We start from the raw sequence: 26,370 nt of genomic DNA, 5'->3' as shown, positions 1-26,370 counted from the left end.
TTAGCTGGCTGAATATACTTTTCTAACATCAGAAAATCTAATTCTCTGTAGAAATTAGGGCAACTGTTAACGGAAACCCCCAAATTTATCATAAAGTTTGATCTGTGCTTTGGCACCGTTCCAATAAATGATTGAATATTGCATGGCATCTTAACTTCATAGAATTCTGCAATTTTCATCAATTCTAGGAATAATATGAATAGGTTGAAATTGAATTCTGACGATAATGACTGCCATTTTTTTCTGTAATTTGAACATTTAATCTCCGTAAGTGTTATCCGCTTGGATATTTTATCAGTACGAATTGTGTGAATTAAATGTAATCATTTCACTTGCTGTTTTGAACGAAATGCATAAGATTGTTACAATTATGAAGCAGGTTTTTCAGTTAAAAAAAGATGGATATTTTTGTCGAAATGTTAGATTTCATGTTGCCCAGCTGAAACGGAAGTAGAGATTAAATGCAAATATTTATTTTAATTTTACAGCAAAAATCTATGATGAATTAGTGCTTAGAAATCGCAAAGAAAATTCTCAATCAATTGGAAATAACATCGAATCAATATACTGTTACTTTATTTGATGTAGATTTGTACCATGAACTAAAGAACAACGGTGATCTTTTGCTCTACGACAAATCCAAAATGCATTAGCTAACACTTGAGGAAAAAACAAAAAAACATTTACAACAAAATAATGCCGGCTGTCAATAACGGAGTCAGAAAAATCGTCTTTTTTTTTTTCGATGCGCCAGGAGAAACTATTTAATACCTACTGAATTTAATTTATTTTCGTAGCAATATGATCAACAAATTGCATCATGCTGAATGTCCCCAAAATTGCTACCAGGTGAAATAACTGCTTATTCTGTTTAGAATTCTCACTAAACGTTCATTTTATTAAAACTTTTATGTAAAACATTTCCAAAACGTCAGCATGGGGAAGGTACTGCAGAAATGTAAACTTTAGTCGACAATTGCAAGATTTACGTGGAAATGTCAGACATTTTGCGAATGCAGTTATATTGTTTCAGGAGATTTCAGGCAAACATTACCTGTAATTCCTTGATATACACTAGCAGATGAAATAAATACTTGCCTCGAATAATCTAATTTTATTGACAAGTGATGGCATTAGCTGTGAAACAATTGATTACAGTTAGAAATTGGGAAGAACGGAAGAGTGCCGATTGATCTGATTTCCTGGCGAATTTCCTGGTCTCATAACTTCTGTAATTTAGTGATATCAAAAGTAAAATTTGTTAAAAAAAGTATTTCCAGATATTCAAATAATTTATACGCATTACAATCTGAGTAAACAAGGTACACCAATATTGAATAAGTTCGCTTTCATCGGAGGCTTGTACCACAGAAAAAAAACATAAAATAGTGTGTAATTTCCATCCTCGTATTTATGTTTAGTACCAGTAGTTTTAAGGATAATAAATAAGATTTAAATGTAAAAAAATGTGTAAAAACATGTTCAGTTCAATCAATAAATAGTTCCTGTCGACTTGTTGCATTTATTTTATTATTTTCTTTACTTTTTATTACACTTTAATCCTTAGCACGAGATTGAATACTATTTTGCGAATACAAACAAATACATAAACAAAAAATAAACAAAGTATACTGCCTATTCCTTATTTCGCCTCTCAATTCTATTACTGTTTTCGAGAAGGAGATCGTTTTTTTTTTCTTTTTTGTTTTTCGTTTTTGCGAACTTCTCCATCCACGGATTTTCAGCACGACATTGATAAATAGGAATCTGTTTCCCTTATTTGTGCTTTTATTTTTTATTTTGAACGGGCGCACAGACACAGAGATAAAGAGTGTAGAGTGAACGAATAAAAGATAGATTGAAGGGGGCCACCCTCTCCTCCTCTCCCTACCAACCCAAACAATAATACGCGCCAATCTCTCGACTTTACCTTTGACCTGGTTCTTTTTTATTTTTTTTTCACAAAAGACTCCGATTTCAAGCAATGCACTGAGCAAGGACACCTGTTAAAGCCCAGTGATAAATGAAACTACGCACGTATTTACGTGAATATATATATATATATATATATGTATATATATATATACTTTGCGCATTGATATATATATATTTTTTTACTTGGTGTTTGTTTTGTAATATATATATAAAGAGAGGGAAAGAGAGAGAGAGAGAAAGAGACGTCAGGATATGTTAAAAAGGCATCAATAAAATACTCGAGCGCAAATGCGAAAGCGAATACGCATTTTTTTTATATAAACACTATATATAACATATTTCAGTAACGTGCTATAGTTGATCGATCAGCGACTCACAAATTGATTTCTGTTAGGTCTGACGAGGCTGTTGGATCGTAAACATGGCCCAACATCCGAAACATATGTAATCAAACAGATAAAACGACAATTAAAAATAAAACACACACATATATATATATATATATATATATATATATATATATATATATATATATATATATATATATAATTGTTTAAAATGAATTCCGTTTGAATTCTTGTTTTGAGGAAGTATTTAATTTAGAGGCAGTGATATGTGATGCAATCCTTTGGTACTGAGTGTGCAAGACATTAAGTGAGGGTGTATTAAGGTGTATACGCTAAAAGATCTATTAAAAACGATTGGGATGTATATATGTATAAACCTGTGGTTATAATTGTAACTTCTTACCTAGATGTAGAGGATTCTACTTAAATATATAACATATATAGCGCTTGGGGCGCTATAAAAAATAATATACGAATACACCTTAGGGGCATATTTCGCCAACAAACCTACAAGGAGTTAATCGTTGGTGTCACAGAAATTTCAATGCAAAAATAAATGAATTAAACTTTCACGAAAGAGCAAATACTCTGCGATATATAAGTAAAACACGATTAGGAATTCGTGTAAAATTATATATATACAATTATATATAATGTATGTACAAATAAGATGAAGGGGGTATGGGAGCGATTAAAAAAAGAACTTCTAGTTCACGGAGGCTTTGACTTTATATCTTTCCTAAAATACATAAGGAAGATATCCTACTTAGACCTATTTTGTCTATGGCGGTGTCTGCCTAACACTCGCTTGCCCAGTGACTATTGATTAATATAAAACCAGTCTATTTACTAATGTCCCGCTACAGCAGACCACTGGTATTTGTGTCGAATCGCGTAATAATGGCAATCTAACTTCCGGGAATGTATTTTTGGAACTCATGTTGGTCTGTACTAAATCAGTAGAATTCAGTTTTGATAACTTGATGCAAAGCCAGATTGACAGATGTGAAGCCCCCCTACGTCCTGCATTAGATGATATTTTTGTGGGTTTCTATGGGTCGATGTTGTTTAATTATATATTGAAGCTCTCAATATATTTTATATACGTCAATGACACTTGTGAAGCCTTTGTTTCTGAGAGAGAAGCAAAAATCTTTGTTCGGTAATCTTGCCGACCACAAAAAAATCGGGTCGTCTTCTATTTCTTTTGGAGTATCTTTCGACTTTATCATCATCATCATCATCATCATCATCATGGACACTCTCGTCTCCTTCATTTTGTTGTTTTCGTTTGTTCTAATTATTTGAGGTAATATAATTTCATCCTCTTCATATGACGGGGTTTCGTCTGTAAAATTAAACGTGTCTGTGAATTTTACACACCGGCTTCTTTTTATTTTATTATTCTATTTTTTTCGGGAAAAAATATTAAATTGGCTGGACTGTTTTTATCGTATCCAAGAAATATACCTGTGTCGGCTTTAATATTCAATTTACTCTTTTTCTCTATATATGCGAAGCAAGTTGAACTAAATATATGCATTCTGCTTAAATTTGGTTTTTACCGCAGAAAGATTCATATGGAGTTTTAGATAGTGTTTTGTTAAAGCACCTGTTGCGTATATAGGCTGCCGCCATAAGTGCATACGTCCAGAGATTTTTAGGGAGTTTTGGTTCAATGAGTAGGCATCTTGCCATTTCAATAAATGTCCGCCACGCACGTTCAGCAGTCCCGTTTTGGTGTGGCGATCAAGGAGCAGATGTTTCATGCCTGATATGATGGCTAATTAGTAAAAGTTCAGTCTTTATTGGTGAATTCCGTACCGTTGTCAGAGCGAATACACTTGATTTCACCGTAGGGAGCCATGTCGGCTAGATATTTCTTAGTTGCTAGCAGGGTATCAGATTTGTTCTTTAAAAAGTAAACCATTATTAAACCTGAATGGTCATCTACGAAATTCAACACATATCTATAATGTTCTCTGGCCATCGGTTCTACGGGAGCGTTCAAGTCACAATACACCATTGATAGGATTTTTTTGGTCTTTTTGTCTGGTATCTTGTTTTGATAGTTTGTCATTTTCCCTTGCGTACAGACGTCGCAGTTGAAGGTTTTTGATGTTTGTATTTGCATTCCATCAACTACAGTCGGCAACTTTTTTGATATCAGGAATATTGCAGTGTCCAAGAATTTTATGCCATGTCTGTAGATCATGGCAGGCGGTTTTTGATGGGACTACGCTATTTAAAAAATATAGTCTTCCATTTTCTTTAATGTCGAATACAGTTCCATTCGGGTATACCAGTTTGGATTTATTGGGGCTAAAGTTTATATTTGCACCTTGTTTTGTGGCAGCTTGTACAGAAAATATATTTTGTTTAAATTTTGGAATTAGAAGAGCATTTTCTAGAATACAGAAACACAGTTCACCTTTATTGTTCTTTAGCGAAATTTTCGCATTGCCTCTTTGCAAAACGATATCATTGACTCGACTCCCGTCAGCTAGTTCTACAAAATGATTTTGTGGCTTAAAGTTAGGGTCAAAATTGATAAAATCAGATTCCTTTGTAATCACATGTGCCGTGACCCCACACTCGACAAGAAAATTATTATTGTGTGTTGAAGCATCAAATGTACAAGAAAATAAAAATGTATGTTCGCTAACAGAGCTCTCTACATTTTAATGTAGTCGCCATTTTGAGTCCTGTATCTACATTGGAAACGCTTGTGATTAGGTCGTCCATAATTATAGCAAATAATTTTTGTACTTTTCTTAGGAAAAAACATGCTTTTGGCAAAGTTGCGTTTTTTATTCCTGGCATGGGTATAATTCGATTTTGGTGTTTTTATGTGTATATTTTAAAATGTCATGATATTTGTGGATTCGTTTTTTTCTGTGATCATTTTTTCAGTTTCTTCATAACTTCTGAGTGCTACCTTGAATTGGCTAAAAGTCATAGGTTTTTCTTTCTTGGTTATCACGGTGGTAAATGGTTTGAAATCACTCGGTAATCCCTTAAGGACCATGGAAATTAACAGACTGTCAGTTATAACTTCACCAGAAATTTTTAAAGAATTTGCAGTTGTCTCGGCTCTTATAATATAATCAGTAATAGTTTCGGCTTCCATTCGTTTTAGAGAGGTCAGTTCAGAGTATAAAGAAATAATTTTGGGTTTTCCTTTCGATAAATAATGCTCTCTCAATATGTTTAATGCTTTGCAGCCGTCGTCCAGGGCTTCTCTCATTACCAGTGATAGACTTCAGTCATCTAAACACTGTATTAATTCCGCAAAGACAGTTGCGTTCTTTTCAATGAAGTCGCGGTCGCTTCTGTTTTCAGGTTGTGTTTGTAGTACTTTGTGCACATTTGGATTCGTAGATATCCCAGAAATTTAACTTGCCACAATTCGAATTTTGATTCGGATCCATCGAAATAAAGACGTACTATTGGCCCATAACCTCTAGAAGTGTAAGCCATTTTTAGTTTCAGAACAGTTTCAGATGGTTCGCTGTTACACACAAGCCCTGGGAGGTGACTTGTTTGTAGTAGACAGTTCCACAGAACAAAATATTCTTACCGTGTCGAAACCCGGGAGGAACATGTGAAATTGCCCCAGAAAAGGTTTAATATTTATGAAGCAATTCTGGTTTCTGATTGGTTGGTAGCAGAACGTGAATTAATTTGATTCGTCAGTTCTCAGCAGCATCGTTTATAAATAGAATCGTCCGACCGTGTGGGATCATACCCCATTATAGAACCAAAATATTGCAACAGTCTGGCTGCTGCATTCCGACTGACAGTACAGCAGCCCCAGCTCTTTGGTTGTGCTTAGATCGGCTGCTCTATCATTATTTGTATAATATGGAGATTATTGTAGTGTCATGTCTCGCATGGAAAGGGACCTTGTACTCGTCTCCCATTGGCATTTACAAGAAAACACTTATGCTGACGAGTACCATAATAAAATTTACTGGGATGCTATCAGGGATTACATCAGAGATGCTCTATGGGGAATTTTTTTCTGTTCCTGCTAAACCGTGTGCAAATGAGACCACTGAATGATTCAAATCAGCAATAGAAGCACATGTTCCCACGAGGAAATTTTATAGCAGGCCTCACTCTCTGAAATGGATTACTTCTAGTTGTGCAGCTGCCATTGCTAAAACGTAGCATGAGTACTGCAGATGTAACCGACACGTCGAATTCAAACAGACAGAAGTTTATAGAAGCTAGACGTAACTGTAAGAGAGAAATAGCGACAGCTAAGAAAGAATATACTGAAACCACCAGAAAACGTATCAGAGAACAGAAAATTTAGGAAAATCTAAAACTGAATAGTAATAAATAAGCAATCAACAATTCCCCCACTATTAAAAAAAATGTGGTATTAAAAAATGCTTTGCCGCGGTTGCTCCAGTTCTCTTCAAACTTTACAACAAATGCCTACACGAATCTTGCTTTCCTTGTTGCTGGAAAACTGCTTCTTGGTATCAGTTTTTAAAGAATTCTGGCGAAAGAACTGACCCATTAAAATTTCGCCCCATTAGTCTCCTCGCTTTTTTCGCCAAAATATTTGAATTATGCAAGCTCTAGATCATTACCTTACAGCTGCTAAACGTCTGACCGACCAACAATACGGATTAAGGCAAGCCCGTTCCACAGCAGATATCATAACTGTAATCTCTAAACGTATATACCATTCACTGGACAAAGCAGTGGAGGGTAAGCGGTAGCCCTAGATATATCTAAGGCCTTTGATAGGGTATAACACGATGGTCTTCTCAGGATCATCAGATAATATGATATCACTTCTTAAGTAAGAGAATAATCCAGGTTGTTCTCGACCGTAGTACATCTAAATAATATAATATTAGTGCGGGAGTACCTCAATGGTATATCTTTGAACCTTTATTATTCCTAATATTCATAAATGACCTCCTTGATAAAATTGTTTCTGTGATGGGTATATTTGCTGATGAGACCACGCTCTATAACAGGCACAAGGAGAAAACAAATGAACAGATGGCAGGAATGGTAGAAACAGTGCGTGCGTTCCAGTTGATGCGTATTTTATTTTAATCAAAATAAATCAAAGTTTAAATATGTAACACACCCCCTTGACGTAATAGGGAATTAATTGAAATAAATGTTATAGAATATGCAAATAACTATATCTCTTGTTAGTGAATGCAATTTCACGACCCCTACATGAGAAAGTTGTAATTTCTTTTTAAATAAATATAAAAAACGGGGTTTTAATATGAATATCAATACACACAAAAACATTATAATCTGCTTAATATTTTTGATTTAGAGTTTCGGTTATCTCCATAAATATATTGTTGATGCCGAGCTCGACTACCTCGGCCCATCATAATATAACTTCAATCTTGCTTTATTCCGACCTAAAGCTAAAAGATTTTAAATAGTAATTTTCATCAACAATGTATTCTTTGGAGTAAATACTGAGATTCTACTAGCCAGTTTTAGAACTGTAGAATTTATGATAGGTCTTGGATGAGTCTTAATAGGAAATTTTATAAATCTTTGTTAGTTTTATAGCAAGTTTTGTAAGTTGAATCTAAGAAGACTACTACATTTTTATTATAATGCCTTGTAATATTCGAACTAAAGTTTTTAAACAGATTGTCTAGTTGTTTTATTTATTTTTTATACTGTACTGGCTCATTACAAGCCTAATGACATTCATCTATACTGAGTCTACTAGTGTAGAAAGTAAGATCCTTGTTATTATTAGTTCTATTATTTTTATGAAGTTCCTTACATGTGTCGTTTTATATAAGTATAAGATATGGGAATTATTTTCATTTTATTCCCCGGAATTATAAAGTTATTGTTATGTAATAGTGTTATTTGATTCTCCATAACGTTATTTATTCGTCTGACCCTAATGATAATCCATTTTAATATATTCACTCTTCCTAATTTTTTATTTTTTGTGAACTTTTGTTTCAGAATTATAAATACACGGTTTTTAAGTCTATAATGTTTTACTGCTATTCTCTAGACCGCCTTTCCTCTCTGAGTTTAATAGGTTATGATCATTGACCATACGCCTAATTATCGTTTGTCTTGAATTTTTTGCTCTTATGTAAATACTGTAATTAAAATAATTATCAATTTACTCATATTGGGTCTGTTCAGTCTGAACGTTCAATCATTGATTTAAGTTTAATACTTGCAGTATTCTGAGAATGTTATTTGAAATTTTATTTAAGTTTCCGTTACTGTTGAAATTGCTTCGTTCTAGTTACGCTCAACTTTTGACTTGAATTTTAGACACACACACACACACACACACACACACACACACACATATATATATATATATATTCTCCTTTAAATTGATGTATTTATTGATTCATAAATTATTTCTCTAACTTAAAATATAATTGTCTTGTTTACTTATTCTGATAGATGGAGTTACGTACCTGAAACCGGGTTTTCTTAGCTAAGGATATTTTTAAAATTGCCGCTCCTTATTTGATTTTAACAGTCTATTTTGCCATTACATCATGGTTTGTGCTTGATTGAAGATTTATGCTATTCAGATTCACCGGCAACTATTGTATCCTTTTATCACTGAACGCTGCCAGTCGTCGAATGATATTTTTGATCTAGTCGGCCGCAGAAATAAATATCTAAATAAATAAATAAATATAAACGTTGATATTGTTTGGAATGTAGATGTAATTGGTACGAGAGAAAATATATCCTAAACAATATCTGTGCACTAAAACTCCAAGTTTTTCTATTAGTTAGTTCAAGGTAGAACGAAAGAAGTACAGTTCATAGCAGACGGTGCGCCGTCTCTTCTTATTGTCTAGCGATACAAGCACGGGCAAGCCACATGTAGTTTTCTAAGCCTCTTATCCTTTAGAGGTTTTATTTTAATTGATGAATGTAATTTGATTCCTTCATTTGATTTTCATTGATAAACCTTTCTCATTCGTACATATTCATAATTAGTATATATTTATCGGCCTTTTGTTATGGAAACCCATTTTACCTGATACACTTGTTATTACCATCCACGGTAAACTATCATAATTTGATATTTATATTTTTAATTATTTTTTTTTTTTTGTTATATTTATTTTATATATCAATTGTAAATTTCGCCGTGTTCATGAAGTAAGGCTCATAAGTCGTTTATTAATGTTTTGGATATTTCTGTAGACTTTGAGTGAGTCAAATAATTATTCTACCTAGACTACAGATAACCTTTCTGAACCTCTGATAGTGATAACTCTCACCAGGCCACTTTTATGAGCAGATAATTTTTAAAAGAATATACGAAATCAGAATTGTATTTCATATAATATACGGATTGACACGTATGATATATTTCACTTTGTATTTCCGAATACTTTGTCTACCATCATCTGCATGACAAATAAGGTGTGGTTATTTACTAGCCGTTTACTTTCTCGCAATACGTACAACATGGCCGATGATTGTAACGCGCTGAGCATCAATAATTGAGTGTTTATTTAAAAATAATATTAATTTTATATAAAATAAAAAAAATACTTTTTAACATTAAAATGTCTGTATTAATATTAAAACAAACGCTGGAAATGCTTTACTGCAAACCGTGATGTAAAGCAATAATTTCGTAATTAACGGAGGAATTATGACATATGTATTAATATATAGAAATATTATGATATACGTATTCATATATAAAAATTTTATGACATACGTGTTAATATATAGAAATGTTATGACATACGTGTTAATATATAGAAATGTTATGACATACATATTAATATATAGAAATTTTATGACATACGTGTTAATATATAGAAATGTTATGACATACGTATTAATATATAGAAAGTTTATGACATACGTATTAATATATAGAAAATTTATGACATACGTGTTAATATATAGAAATGTTATGACATACGTATTGATATATAGAAATGTTATGACATACGTATTATATAGAAATTTTATGACATACGTGTAAATATATAGAAATTTTATGACATACGTGTTAATATATAGCAAGTTTATGACATACTTGTAAATATATAGAAATTTTATTACATACGTGGTAATATATAGAAATGTTCTTACATGCGTATTAATATATAGAAATTTTATGGCATACGTATTAATATATAGAAATGTTATGACATACGTATTAATATATAGAAATGTTATGAAATACGTATTGATATATAGACATTTTATGACATACGTATTTATATATAGACATTTTAGTACATACGTATTAATATATAGAAATGTTATGACATACGTATTAATATATAGACATTTTATGACATACGTATTTATATATAGAAATCTTATGACATACGTATTAATATATAGAAATGTTATGACATACGTATTAATATATAGAAATTTTATTCTCTTATACACAAGGTTCTCTCAATTCATGAACATTTCATCGACATTTATGTGATTTTTCCATTCATTCTCCCTGTTGCTGTAACAGCGCCAGTAAACAAAAGCTTCGATTTTTATCGTGAAATAAAACCTTAGGGCGTATGTTCTTTTCGACCGTGGGCTTTTTATATTACAACTAAAAAGAGTACGCGGTGATAAGAATGTCAAACCGGGTTCATCTATTTTGTGCCCTTGAACAGTAATTTAAAATAAACAAACAAATAAATAAATAAACGAAATTGACCAAATGAAACATTGCAATGTCGTAAAGAAGGCAAAGCAAAGAGAATATATTACGCTTTTACTTAGAATTTAAGATTTATTAGCGCAGGGAGTGTGTAAATGGCGTTTATTTATGGAGCATGAGTAAGTAACACATATCGAAGTACAGATATACAAACCAACAAACACACATGCTACGTTAAATTTGTAAAGTACATTATTTCGAATGTAATGTATTTGACTTGAAAAGATTTCATAACTATTTTTCACTATTTTTTGTTATTTTAAATTGTTTTTCATTTAGTTTTACTTCTTGATATACTAGAATTCATATTCTAGTGCGACGGAATATACTGATTGAACTTACACACGTTAAATCGTAATAACTTTTGTGTAAAATATATTCAACTTCTCTTTAAAATGTATTTCCTTTTCTCTCTAATCTTATAATCAAAGTGCAAACAATTAAGCAAACCAAATTATCCAAGTTTAGTTTTATATTTAGATTTGAACAATAAGCCAGGTAATTGTTTTTAATCATTAATCAAGTGTAAAACAAAAATATACAAATACAATAGAAATGTATTTGTAAAATACCAAGGACGCACATAAGGACATGTATGGCTTGATATTCAATACAGATATGTTTGAGATGTCTTTTTTTATGAATACGTTTAATGGAAAAGTTTGACCAATATCGGTCTTAATTATCTATTTGGGTTATATGGTTTTATGTTTTAGTGGTTTTATGTTATTTGATTTTCTCTGTGATATATAATTAAACTTTTAAACAAGCATTTAATGGTTTGAGGTGATACAGTTTATAACTGCAATTGATAGTTATAGTATTTAATTTTATAGTGTAAATTGTAGAGTATTTGACTTATTTTAATTTTTATATATATATATATATATATATATATATATATATATATATAGAAATATTGCTTATGTTTTAAAATTCTATTCCATTGTTGTCGATTTTGAAAGTATTTCTAGCCTTCCAGGTAACCTAGGTATGCGTTAAATATTATGATGTGTGTTTAACTTTAATGATTCACTAGATCTTTTTCTGTTTACATGTTTTGCTTGAGAAGATGAAAAATTTATTAGCATGCATTTGATATTGTTTGGTTTGTATACTGTACTGTTGTAGTGTTTTGCAGTGGTGCGAAAAGATCTTTGTCGAATGCATGATTAATTTGTGGTGAGACAGGATTGAAATCGAGTATTAGTCTCGCTTATATAACCTTTGTTATTTCAGACAGAAAACTTAATATAAAATACTAGAAGGACCCCTTAACTGGTGTATCCCCGGTGGAAGCCTGCCACCCCCTTGCAATAAAGTAAACTGCGGTAGTTGGTGGTCGCCACTGCCGTCCCTGAATAATTGCGGACAATGGCGGTCGGGGCCGAAATTAAATAATCTGACTTTCACTGGCGATTAGTGATGGTTTGATGCGATAACAAGCAGGTACTATTTCAATTTAAAAAGAAGCAATTAAGGGAATGTGCAAATCAGTATGACTTAATAAAATTACGAGAAATGGTCTATTAAAATAGTAATGGAAAGTAAAAACAGAAGTTAGAGGCAATGGTTTCTCACTGTACATGAACTGTTTAGAATGATCGAAACTAGTGGTAGCAGTCCTAGATATTTCCGTTTGCTGTTCAAGTCTTCCTCTTCTTTTCAACTCTTCCACCGATAGTATTAAAGCAAATTCCAATTTTATGTCGTCCTTTTTTAACGTGTAAAACAAAACAATTACGACTTTTTTCCCACTTCACTTTTTTGAGTATTATCATGTTAAAAACAGCATTTCAAATAGACATCTCAAACTCCCCATGTTAAGAAAGGCTTTCGGAATAGACACCCCCAACCTCTCCAACTTAAGAACGGCGTTTGGAATAGCCACCACCAACATCCCCATGCAAAGATCGTCTTTGAGAGTAGACCCCCTCCTATTTGGGGGGGGGGTGAAAAAATAATTCCCCCAAATTTTACCGTGGTAATCGTTGTCAGCATACCCACTCGCAAATAATAGAAAAAGAAATTGTTGGGTGGCAATGTCGGTAGGAGAGAAGTGTATTTCGTTATCGCGTGTGCCTCCGCAAACTTTAAATTAGATTCTCGTAATCAGCATCGTCGAAAACCTTTAAAAGTAGTCATTCTAAAAAAAATATGGAGGCGGACCTAATGTACAAATTACCCCCCCCCCCAACAAAATAAAAATCACCGTGAGCATAACCTCGATAATCAGCTTGAAAAGGAAATTTAAATAAAATACGCCACGGAATTCAATTCTATATGCAAGGAAATTTACGTAAAATCTGTAGCATAGTTAATCGGTGTAAAATCGATAATTGTGCATAAAACCAGACCCTAACTTTCAAACACGAGTAAAGGGAAGCAAAAAAGGGAATATTTCTAAACAGTTTGCCAAAATATATTAACTTAAGTGGACATAATTGTTTTTTTTAACATATGCGATAAAAAACTAAAAAATCAATTGCTAAAAAAGGCCGCGTATTTATATATATATTTTTTATTATAAAAAAAAACATTAAAAAATAAACATAAAATATAGTAAAGTGGTAAAACAGTTGGAAGAATACAGCGAGATGCAAAGCGATCGAGCGAGAGGAAGAGGAAATAATTGTTTGTTTTTGGTCTTCGAAGTGAGATAGAGAGTAAAAAACTAAAAAGTCAATTGCTAAAAATATAATGTAGGATTTTATTATAACGACTAAATGTGTCTAAAATAGTGTTCTAAAGTTACATACGATAGTGGCAAATTGTCTATGTGTATGTGTCAGCTGTTGTTGCAAACCTACAGCACTTTGGTCCAGAAAGGAATTTCTGCGATCAAAATATTTTATAGGTGATAATATGGGGGTCTGCAATCTGCCAGATATGAGGGTTAATATTGGATGGTTGTCTTAGCTATGATAAAAGGTGTAGGAGGTTTTGATGTGTTCACAGAAGGCACCTATATTTGCTGCAGTTGTTTCCCTCGTTCTGTAATGTTTTGTGTTTATTTGTGTAAGACGGTAAGTATGGATGTAAAAATAGGACGAAGATTGATTTCATGATAGAATTGGTTTGTAAGCTTTTTAGACCATTTGATACGTTAGTTGTGAAATTGTGCCTATGATAAGCGTGATAGACCATGAGCATTAAGTAGATAGCTATTTCTTTCTGCAGTTTTACAGTTTTATAACTAATAACTTATCCTAAGCTTCAGTTTTATAATTCACTTTTTCATTAGTGTAACTTTATCAATGAAATCAATCATTGATAAAAATATATTAATTAAATAACAATATAAAAGATTACATAAAATTAAAATACGCAAGCAATCTATCTTAACAAAGAAACAGATACATAATAATACGGTTGTTGTTTTTATTATCAAGAGAATGCTACTACCTATATAGCTATATTAGTGATATTAGTTATGTAAATCATATTTTCAGTAAGTTACGAAAGGTGTGCAATAATTACTGCCCCTGGCCCACTTCTAGTTGTCTGATATATCTGAAATTTTGCATGTTCAATGATTTATATCTTTAAGGGTTATGTGGCAAATTACATCTCTGAACTAACTGTGGTTTCTGTTTTACAGGTGTTAGAACTGAGTCAGGTGTGTAATAGAACCTGTTAAATATCGAGCAGTGATCCGGTTTTTGTATTTGAAAGAACGCACACTACAAGAGACTTTTGATGAAATGAAAGAAACTTATGGTGATAATGCCCCGTCATATGACCTTGTAAAACGCTGGCATCGTGAATTCAAATATGGTCGGAAGTCTGTGGAAACAGCTCCCATACCTGATCGCCTACCTTCTGCGATTGATGAGGCACCTGTCCGTCTAGTTTAGGCTGCTATTTTTGAAGATCGGTGTATTACTATTCGCCAAATAGCCCAAGATGTAAAGATTAGTACAGGGTCTGTGAAAACTATCATTCATGACCATTTTCATATGCATAAGATGTTTCCAAATGGATTCCCAGGTTGCTCACACCGTACCAGTATCGAGAATGCGTCGAGTGCTTTAGGATACATTTGGATATGTGCCAAGAAGATGAGTCAAAGTTTTCAAAAGACTGATTACACAGGATGAAACCTGGGTCTATTACTATGATCCAGAAACCAAAGCCCAGTCAATGTAGTGGAAGCACTTGGACTCACCACCTCCAAAGAAGGCAAGTGTGCAGCCCTCCGCTGGCAAAATCATGCTCACAGTCTTCTGGGACCAGGACGGAGTAGTGATGACATATTTCCAGGCAAAGGATACCACAATTACAGGAGCGTATTATGCTTCACCTTATAGGAAATTAAAGGAAGCTATCAAAATCAAGAGGCGGAGCAAGATCAGCAAAGGTGCCCTCCTCCTGCAGGACAACGCGTGGTTATGAAATCGCCCCCATCCTCCCTACTCTCCTTACCTTGCACCCTCTGACTTTCCCCTCTTTCCAGCCATGATTTTTTTTTGAATGGAAAGCGTTTCCAAGATGATGCAGCCTTGATTTTTGAAGTCACGTCGTGGTTGGAGGATCAACCTGGGGTGTTCTACAAAAACGGTCTCCAGAGCTGCATTAAAGGATGACAGAAATGCATTACTCTGGGTGCTTCCTATGTAGAGAACGATTACTAACTGTGTCGAGTTTCGTTGCTCTACTGCTATGGGAAGTGGGCCAGGCCCATTACTTATTACACGCCCCTCGTAATTGCTTAATATTACAAGTAAAATACTAAACAACATATTGTTAAATATTTAAAAGAGCACCAAGTTACAGCGAAATAATGTATAGCGGAAACTTTAATATATTAATAAAATATTAAATTAATCTATCTTAACACAAAACTAATAATACGGGTGTTGCTTCTATTCATAACTCATAAAAACAACAATCATAATAATCAGTACCGATATAATTCTACAAAATCTGGTATCCAATAATTATTCCTAAAAATGATTACATTACCACATTTTTAATTTTAAATCAAATTTAGCCAACTTATTAAATAGTTATACACCAAGTAAACGTATTTTTTCACTCCAAAGATAGTGATGTAGTTTAAAGTAGTTAATGACTCTGCCTCTTCAGTTTTTCAACTAATAACCTATATTAAGATTCAGTTTTATAATTAACCTCTGTTGGTGATAAAAATATATTAATTCAATCCATGAATTAATCCAGATCACAACATTATACTCTCACTACTTTTATTCAGAACAAAATACTTCTCGTAGCTATATTACCTATATTAGATAAATAGCTATATCAAATATATTAGCTTTATAGCTAATTAAGCCATATTAACTATATTACTTATATTGCTATATTAGCTATACACCCCGTGCCAGAATTATATGCAAATCGTTTTGTTTTTGTTCTAACCCCGATAATTTTCAATGAAAATTTGTGAAATTGAACACGTTATATGGCAACACTAACACCAGCGCTGATCTAAAATTTTAAGCTAATCTGCACAGTAATGAACAATTGGCAACCATTTTGGTGATGTGTATTTGTTTTTAGCGTGCCAACTTTATATGCAAACCAATGCTAAAATATGGGGAAGTACTAAAAGATTATAGAAACATTGATTATTCTAGGAATTTGTAAATTGAGAACAACAATAATAAAGAACAAACAATTTCAAGAGTGTTTCCTAGTACAAGCAATATCTTATATAATTGCCATTTTTATTGACAATAGCAAAAAGCCTTTGGTCCATTAAACATGTCAAACTTTCGATTTCATCTGCTGAAATATCTTTGGCAGCAGTCAGAATAGCATTCCAGATGTCATCCTTGGAGTTGCCTTCCTCCGGAGTAAATATTTTGTGTCTCCACAGTTTTGATGCTCCACAGATTTTTGATGGGACTTAGATCTGGAGAACAAGCTGGCCGTCGCATTATTTTCCCGTGTCTGTCAAACACTCTCTCCAAATATTTAGTTGCTATCCTTCCAGAATGAGACGGTGCATTATCATGCATGGATAGTGTTTGTTTCCGGAATGCGAAATTCTTCTTCTTGTGCCAGGGTTCCAAATGTTCCTTAATGAAGTCAATATAGAGTTTAGTGATAATTTTCACTCCATCTGCAACTCTGAATCGTCCTACAAGCTCATTGCCAATAATTGCAGCCCAGAACATTACACCACCTCCTCCTTGTTTACGCTTGATTCTTTGGGGACGTATACCGTCATTATCATATCATCCTCCCCTCCATCCACCGGATCCATCAAGGATAGCTCGACACTCATCGGTGAACAAAACAGTTTGAAAATTCACCTTCATTTGATCTCTTGCCCACTCCATCCTCTTTTCCTTGTGGATATCCTTCAATTGAGGGCGGACCTCTGGATTTCCAAACTTTGCAATCGTCCTCAGGATACGGCAACGAGTTGATTTGGGCACATCAGGAACGCCAGCTTTTTCAAAAACGTGTTTGCTAGTTTCAAGTGGGTTATAGTTATCTTGCTCATTGTTCGACGTGACAGATATGATTTCTTACGAATTTTCTCTTTGTCAGAACGTCAGTTGTAAAGTTGAGGGTTAGTACAAGATTTTTGGATTACGATGATCACGGTGTAATTTTTTGGTAATTTCCAAGGAGGAAATCTTACTATTAATGAGCGTTTGAACAATTTTAGACTTCTCAGATTGACTTAAAGCACCGTTACGTATATAAAGTTGGCACGTTGCATATAAAGTTGGCACGTTGCTGCCGTTTGCTCGCTATTGTGCAGATCAGCTTAAAATTTTATATCTGCGCATGCGTTAGTGCTGCTGTATAACGTGCTAAGTTTCACAAATTTTCATTGAAAACTATCGGATTTAGAACAGAAATATCGGTTTGCATATAATTCTGGCACGAGGTGTATAGCTCTATTAGTCATATTTTGCAGTATTTTAAATATCGAAGGTTACAAATCCGCACAAAACCTTATCCGATATTTAATATTAAAAATGATTAAATAACCATATTTAATATAATAAATAAATGAAGCCAACTTGCTAAATATTTCAAATATAGTGAACTCCTTATTCCTCCTCTATCCCCTAAAAATATATGATTGTATTATTTTTGCAGATTTATACTCTGCACACGAGTTGTCGAATTTTGGATTTTCCCGTTTCTCTGATTAATTCCTGATGAAGAACACATCGTTTTTTCAAAAATCTCTAATAATTTTCAGAATATAACTCGGGGAATGCAACATTAATTTCCATATATATATATATATATATATATATATATATATATATATATATATATATATATATATATATATATATACAGTCCTTCTTCTCTGCGGTAAACAGTACTAGTTTACTAATAGTTGCCAAATGTTTTTCTATGCATTATAATTAAGAGAAAAATGAATTACTTCTTGATTATTAGAAATTTTGAATAAATAATAAAAAAAATACTTTGTGAAGCTATGCACGGGGAAAAATTGCTATTTCTTTGTAATAGTTACATAAATGTTGAGTAAAAAAGAATAAAACCTTTATACATATATATATATATATATATATATATATATATATATATATATACATATATATATATATATATTCAATAGGCAACTCTGCTAATATTTTGGGAGGTTATCAAAAATCATACTAAAAAACTGCTTTCTTTACCTTGTCTTGCACTTCTATATTCATAGATTTATATAATGCAAACATATGAACATTTGGGGGTGGAATATAATTATGGCTAAACATGGATCAATAAACATGATGATTAAAAAATAAAAGCCAGCTAACCAGGTTCCGTTGCTTGCTCAACAGAGCAAATCGAGGAAAATTACGATTAAAATAAAAACATGAATATGGCGGGGGAGAAAAAAATAAAAACGAGCAATAATCGGGAAAAATATATAGAAATCAAATAAGGTCCTTAGAGGTCTTATTAATAATAATAATAATAATAATAATAATAATAATAATAATAATAATAATAACAATAATAAAAATATTAATATTTTCTTGAATTTTTAGATGAAAGGGAGAGTGAGACATACTAAAGATTGTAAACATGTCAGCACTGAAATTCATAGCACACGCATGGTTATTTATGCGTTTCTCGCAGCTCGAAGAGTCACACGTATTACTAAGAACATCCGAAGGTGAGAAATCTGCATAACGAATCTTTGATGGTACATGTTGCTTTAAACGAACATCCAATCTTTGCGGTGTCCGCTCAACATAGTGCACGCTGTAACTACATTTGAATAAATAAATACTAGAATTATTATAGTGAGGGGGGAGAAAATCTTTGCAAATGGACGACAACACGTCTCTCGCTAGAAACATCAAGAAACATATCGCTAATTAGCAAAAGTGAGTTTCCTTAATGTAATATGCAAATGAGGTGACTTCTTAATTGTATATTTTGCAAGAATCCTTAAATTATAAAATATAGAAATTAATGGAAGAGTAAAGTAAAATATATGTTTTCAAGACAGGAATACGAAGTTATATATATATATATATATATATATATATATATATATATATATGTGTGTGTGTGAGAGAGAGAGAGAGAAAGAGAGAGAGAGAGGGAAACATACAAACATAAAGTTAACTTGAAAAAATAGATTTTTTTTCAGATATATTTCAGAGAAAAAGCCAACCTGTATACTGCTGGTTTATTCTCTTTATCTGATGAGAAAAATTTTACTTTGAAATGCTATCGCTTGAAGAGGTTTTCCCCATAATTTTCCTTTTACTTATTGTAATCTTCAATCGTCCTGGCATGATAACGTAATAAAATTCTAATGTAACTTTAATCTTTATCTCCCTATTTTTCTTATATGTATTTACTAGCAGGAACCGTATTTTAACTTTGCCTAGAGAACAGATTTGGTATCGGACGCCCAGAAACAAACTAAACTACGGCTGTCAATCCTTGAAAATAGTTGGGCATTCACACTACGGACCTTCATTGAGACAACATTTATCTAGAACTAAGAAACTAATCGATAACGATCCATACGTTCTATTGAATTGCCTTATCAATAATACAGATTTCTGCCAACGTACGAATTTATTCTATCTAACGCAAGTATGCAGTATCCAATAAAATGTACGGCATGTGGTGAGTTTTGAATTGCACATGCACCGACTATAACTCATTATAACCAAGACGTTTCCTTTGAAAAATACCCGTCTAACAATCACTACACTAATAAATGACCCAAGATAATTTGAGACTTAAAAATCACTGCTAATAAGGAAACTGAATCCCCAAATAAACAACAGAGCAAAATTAAACTGCTGTTTCCTTATATTAAAACAAGAATACACACAACACGTTTAACATGCATGCAGTATAAATAATAGCAAACAAATAATTCTTTGTCGTCCTTGATTACAAATCAATGAATATATGATAAATAAATTAACAAGAATTACGCATTTAAGCAAGGTAACTAATCAACTAAACACGTAGTTATCGCCTTTAAACCATTTTTTATATCCCAAGATGGATATAAACATCACATAGACACAACAGCCATTAACACTCCTAAGTAAATGCTTATTACCGTAATCCATAACAAATAATCAAACAAACTAAATTAATTAATAATAATACTGAATATTTAACAAAACTCGAACTCGAATACGTTCCCTTTAGCGTATCCTTATTGCTAGAAGAATCCAGCTCTTTAGACAATCGATGTTCAATATAACCATATATAAGCTTTAATTTTTTAAACTTCGTATGCGTAAAAGTAAGACTGCTAATACCCGGCCTATTAAGGTTCACTGGATAAACGAACGGATTATTAAATGGTTGATTGCGTGAAGAAAGGTAACATAATATTAGAGAATAAGTAATACACAAATGACTGAATAAATATGTGAATGAATGAAATAGGTAATGAATGAATGAAAATGAATATGTGAAAAAATAAATGATTTAATGAGAGTTCAGTGAATTAATAAGTGTAAAACTGAATGATGAATGAACCGATGCAATGCATGAATTACTTACTGAAGACATGAATGAGTAAATGAATGATTTATAATTGAGTAGACGAGTTCAGAAATAAGTGAATTAACAAACAGTCGAAAGAATATAAGTTATTGAATTAATGAATAAATGAACAATTGAGCAAAGTGATAAATAAACGAAGATTGCATGAAAAAGAATAAGTGAATCGTAGAATGAAAAATAATTCAGTGAATAAAAAATATAGTTGAATAAATACGTAAGTCGGCGAAACATTAAATGTATGCATCCGAGATTGTAAACACTGACTTGACACTCGTTTTTATTGTTCGTTGGAAATCGTCATTTATTATAATCGGGGTCACCAGGTTCAGTTTCTAATTATATTCATTTTCATTTTCGTTAGAAATTTTGTATTTCTTTTCTATTGTTTTATAGCTCACTCTTTCAATTTTTTATCTTTTCAATCTTATTATTTTTTTGTTACAATTCCTTCATTATTCAGTGACTCGTTCTTGTGGAGGTGTGGAGGGTGTCTGCATGTGTATGCTATAAATCTAATGATTGGGTGAGTACATTCCGATTTCACTCTGATTAGCCGTGTCTTTTGCATCACAATGAAATGTAATAAAATCGAACACCGCGTCATCTTCGACCTCGTATGATCATCGATCAGTTCGTTCCATTGTGATGAATACTTTCAGTCTAAGATAACAATAAATATTAAAAACAAATAATCCTCCCCAAAATATCACTTTTTTCTAATCAATAACTTTTTTTTAATATTAATAGAATTTGTTTTCTGTTCATTTTTTAATCTTTATTTTATTAAAAATCTCATAATAGTGTAAACACAACGACCAGTGTCAAATGTGTTACAAGCAAAGATAGAATATAAATAAAACAATTCTAACAAGAGCGTGACAAACCAAAGCAAATTTTAGTTCAAACTTGAGTTTAATAAACAGCCGAACAAACAAAACCTAAATATGAATGTATGCATGCTGATGTAGATACGCCCAGTCGATTTGCGCGTCTAACGCTCAATATGCTAAAAATCTAATGATTGGGACAGTACATTTCCATTTCACTCTGTTTAGCCATATCTTTTGCATCACACTGAATTGTAATAAAATCGAACACCGCGTCATCTTCGATCTCGTATGACCATCGATTACTTCGTTCGATTGTAATGAATATTTTCAGCTTACGATAAAAATCAAAATAGATCGCCGTGTGTCTACGGACAGAGCCTCTTCTAGAAATTCTTTATTGTAATAAACGTTTCTTTACTGTAATAAACGACCATGTAAAAGGACGAATGACTTTAAATAATTAATTACCCAAATAGCCAAAGTAATATGAAAATTTTTCGTGTTTTATTTAGTTGTTCTTTACATCCTATCAAATGATTATCATTTTTATATAGCAGTAAAGACAAACATTAACTGACTACTCTTGAACAAATTACTTTAATTTTGTGTTTTACGAAGCTTTCCGGTGGAGAAAAATTGATAAATGAAATGTTTCAAGTAATTAGGTACTTTTATGAGAAAGCGTGTATGAAAATGGTGTAAAAAAAAACAGAATACAATGTCTTTTTTCAAGATTGAAGTAGGATTTTGTGGTTTGAGTTGTCCCCCTTTTCAAATTGGCTGTTTGGAGAAATGGAAAACTAGATTGCAGTGTGTGGTTTGAGTTGTCCCCCTTTGCAAATTGGCTGTTTGGAGAAATGGAAAACTAGATGGCTCTGGTTGATAGTCAATTTGCATAAGTGGAGAAATGGGCAGCATATAAACTGTACTTTTTTTTTTTTTTTTTTTTTTTTTTTAAAGCAGGGCGAAGAGCGTAGAGAGTGAAACGACGGTTGGAAGAAGTGACGGCGAATTATTTTTGTGACGGTGAATTATTTTTGGACGTTGAAGAGCTCGACCTTTTTTTCAAGGTAAAACTCTGTAAAAGAAAACCTGTTTTAGACTAAAATTAAAGATGGATGAGAAGTCTGTCCTGTAAGAAACACATTAAGCAAAAACAGTCAGTGTTCATAACATTAAATATATTGTTTGCACTGATAAATAAATAAAATTTATATTAGAACGTATATTAGGTCTTATGACTACATGTGAACACCATTCTTTGACGATTACTTCGTTATAGCATATCGAGTACATGTTTCGTTAAAACTTTTTTTCGTATTAAACGAATGTTCAATTGTTATGAACAAAACGATTGGCTCTGCAAAAAGTGTTCAACTATGCTCGTTCTTGACAAGCAATAATTAAAACATTGAATAAAACCTACATTCTGAACAACTTTTTAAAAAATTCTAGTTCAGGACAGAATATAAAATTCGAATCTTGATTTAATGAAAAATAAAATATGTACTTTAATGGCTATGAAGCAAGACGGGATGTTTGTTTGTAAATAAACAAGCAGCTTGAGCACTATAAAATTTGTGGGCGAATGTTTATTTAACATGATATTTGTTAAGGTAATTTCCGGCCGTCGTTCCCATGACTCGATAGGTAGAACTGCCGACTATCAATGCGATGGGTGTAGGTTTAATCCTTTGCTTGGTGAAGGTGCTAGTCTAGCCGAACTAATGAGTTGTGATACAACGAAACAGTACAGTAAGTAGATGACTACATATGCACACACACACACACACACACATATATATATATATATATATATATATATATATATATATATATATATATATATATATATATATATGTCAATGTTGGAACAATAAATATGAATCGGAAATCGGTATCTGAAATCGGATACATTATAGTCTAATTTCCGATTCCAAATCGATTCTTTAAAATATTTAAATAAAAAAATGAAACAAGCACCAATTGTGGTTTTTTTTTTAATTTTTATTAGTCGCTGTTCCTTTACAACATAAGACTGAGAAGGGTCACGGAATGAGTTATTAATCTCATTTACAGATTTAACATTGATTAGCAGATTTTAATTTATTTTATTTATGGGTCATTTATAACTTGCCTATTGCCTTTATAATCGTTCCGCATCTATTCGCTAAAAGGGCTCTGTGTCCTCATCCGAGGGAGTTCATATGATTATGAACAAGTTTTAAAAATGCTCTGGACGGGGGGGTGATTTAGTTGCGCCAGCTGTACATTGACGTGTTTGTCATCGGCTTCTTCTGTAATAATGAAAGTTTTATGGCACCTTTTTAGACACAAGAAAATCCTCAGATCCTCTAAACCTAATTTAATTTGTTTTTATTAGTTTTTATTGTAAGCAAAGTAAATACGTCCTACAGTGAACTTGCCTATTCAATATCACAGATTTTAAAAGGCTTTTCGCACCTATTTGATAAATGACCATATGGCGTCTATTAGAGACATAGAACTTTAATTTCAAAGATTTAGCATACTTTGAATTTTTTTCTGGCACTGGTTTGGTAATCACCCCATCCTTTGAAATATTTCATTTTTCCTTATATTTGCGTGGTTTGGGCACGAGTGAAAATATAAATGAAAATCTTACAGGTTTATTAGAAATTTGGAAGAGCAAACGTTGAGAAGATTTTAACTTTTAAAAAACGTTCATTTACATTTAAAATACCCAAAGCCTATGATATTGTACGGTTTTAGGCGATTATGTGTGAGCACACTGAAACGTTATTTTAGAATTTGAAACGAAGATTCATTTGTGCATATAAATGTACTGTAAACTGATCCCATTTCGTGGGTTTTATGACGTTTAACAATTAATACGATAACGTGTGTGTTAAGTCTTTTATGTGTCACGATTACATCCGAGTGACTATTGTTTAATTATGGACTCCCATTTCTTATTACAAATAATTTTACCAGGAACTCTTCATCAGTTTGGATTTTGGTTTCGATTATAGCTGATGGAACTCCAGTGATCCATTTTTTTAAAAATAAATGTTTGCATCAAGAATTATTTTTAAATTTTGGTTTCGGTTTCGATTATAGCTGAAGAAACTCAAGCTGATGCACCAAAGTCATATAGTTATATTTTTTTATTTTTTAAATCGCAACTTTATGATAAATAAAAATCGATAAAATATTAACTCTATAATAATATACACGAAATCTGCTAAAATAAAAATATCATATTTAAGCGTACTTAATGACTTGGTTAAACCGGGCGTCCTTGCTAGCTTAGATACATACTTTTGCAGTTTTAATAAGAGTTACAATAATATCTGAGCATCTCTGTTTACGCCATGAATACCAACATGAATACATTACGTATGAATGAGTTTTCTCTGAAATTTCCACATGTCCCACTAGTTGTTATTATTTGCATCTCGTTTTTATTTTGTTTTTTTTTACAGCGAAGCAAATCAATTTAATAACCCACCAAATTTATATAATTAAAATAAAATATAAGCATTCGTAAAACGAAGACACATAATAGTTAACGAAGACGAACGAAATATCCACGTTAAAAATGGTTTTCAAAATAGTAATATTATTATTTAGAAATTCGTTCGTAACAATCTATATATTTGTAAAAGTGAACGTGTCTGTGTGTGTCTGTGCATGGACATTTTCCTACGCAATAACCCTGCCAATTTTAAGTCTACAGACTCGAAATTTGATATACGGGGTACTGAGATTTGAAAAAATCTCTGTAATCCGTTTTAATAGTTTTTGAATCGCCCTGATCACGAAATATTGACAGAAATGCTTAGAAAGACAGCATGCTCCTTTAGTAGGGCGTTAGCTTTTTCTCCCCACATCTTCTGGAAAAAAATTATATTAACAGTCTCGAAGCAGAGATATACTATTCTACACTTCCGTAAATCCAAATTTTTGTAAATATACCATCGTGTCGTAATATATTCATAGTGATAGCAGTGTCACTGGTCGAGGAGAGAAGAGGTACTGCACTACTACTCCGCACCTGAAAATCTAAAATGTTATTTCAAAGAAGGGTGACGAATCAATGGGAAACCCTACAGATTGCTAGAAAGAATCTATATCGTTATTTGCTCGCATCTATAAATGTTATCTTCAATAAGATTGATTAAGACGAAATGGCGACTTTATTTCCGACAAAATAATTCAATTTGTCTCGAAAATCTCATAATGACTGATTTTGTTTATAAAATAATGGAATCAGTTATTTCCGAAACAAAGGGAAAACTGATTGTAGTTAAGATTCCCTAAAGAATTGCAGAGATAATAGAATCACATGCTTATCACTATTTATAATACCCAACGGTCGTAAATTGTGTTTGGAGATCTTGTTCGAAGTGAAATGGGATGGTCAGCTATGTTTTTCATCTATGTTTATCATGAGTTTGTCTATAAAATAGAACCTTTCGTTTTTGTTCTTTTTTATTTTATTAACATTTTGCCTTCGATCAGTAGACATCCGAAAATATACAAAACAAGCAATAACACATTTATATATATTATATATATA

Source organism: Euprymna scolopes, chromosome 20 (genome assembly GCF_053919585.1).
Source record: "Euprymna scolopes isolate OS-2025 chromosome 20, ASM5391958v1, whole genome shotgun sequence".
NCBI lineage: Eukaryota > Metazoa > Mollusca > Cephalopoda > Sepiida > Sepiolidae > Euprymna > Euprymna scolopes.
The sequence above is the reverse complement of the archived record's forward strand: the minus strand, read 5'-3'. Positions refer to the sequence as shown.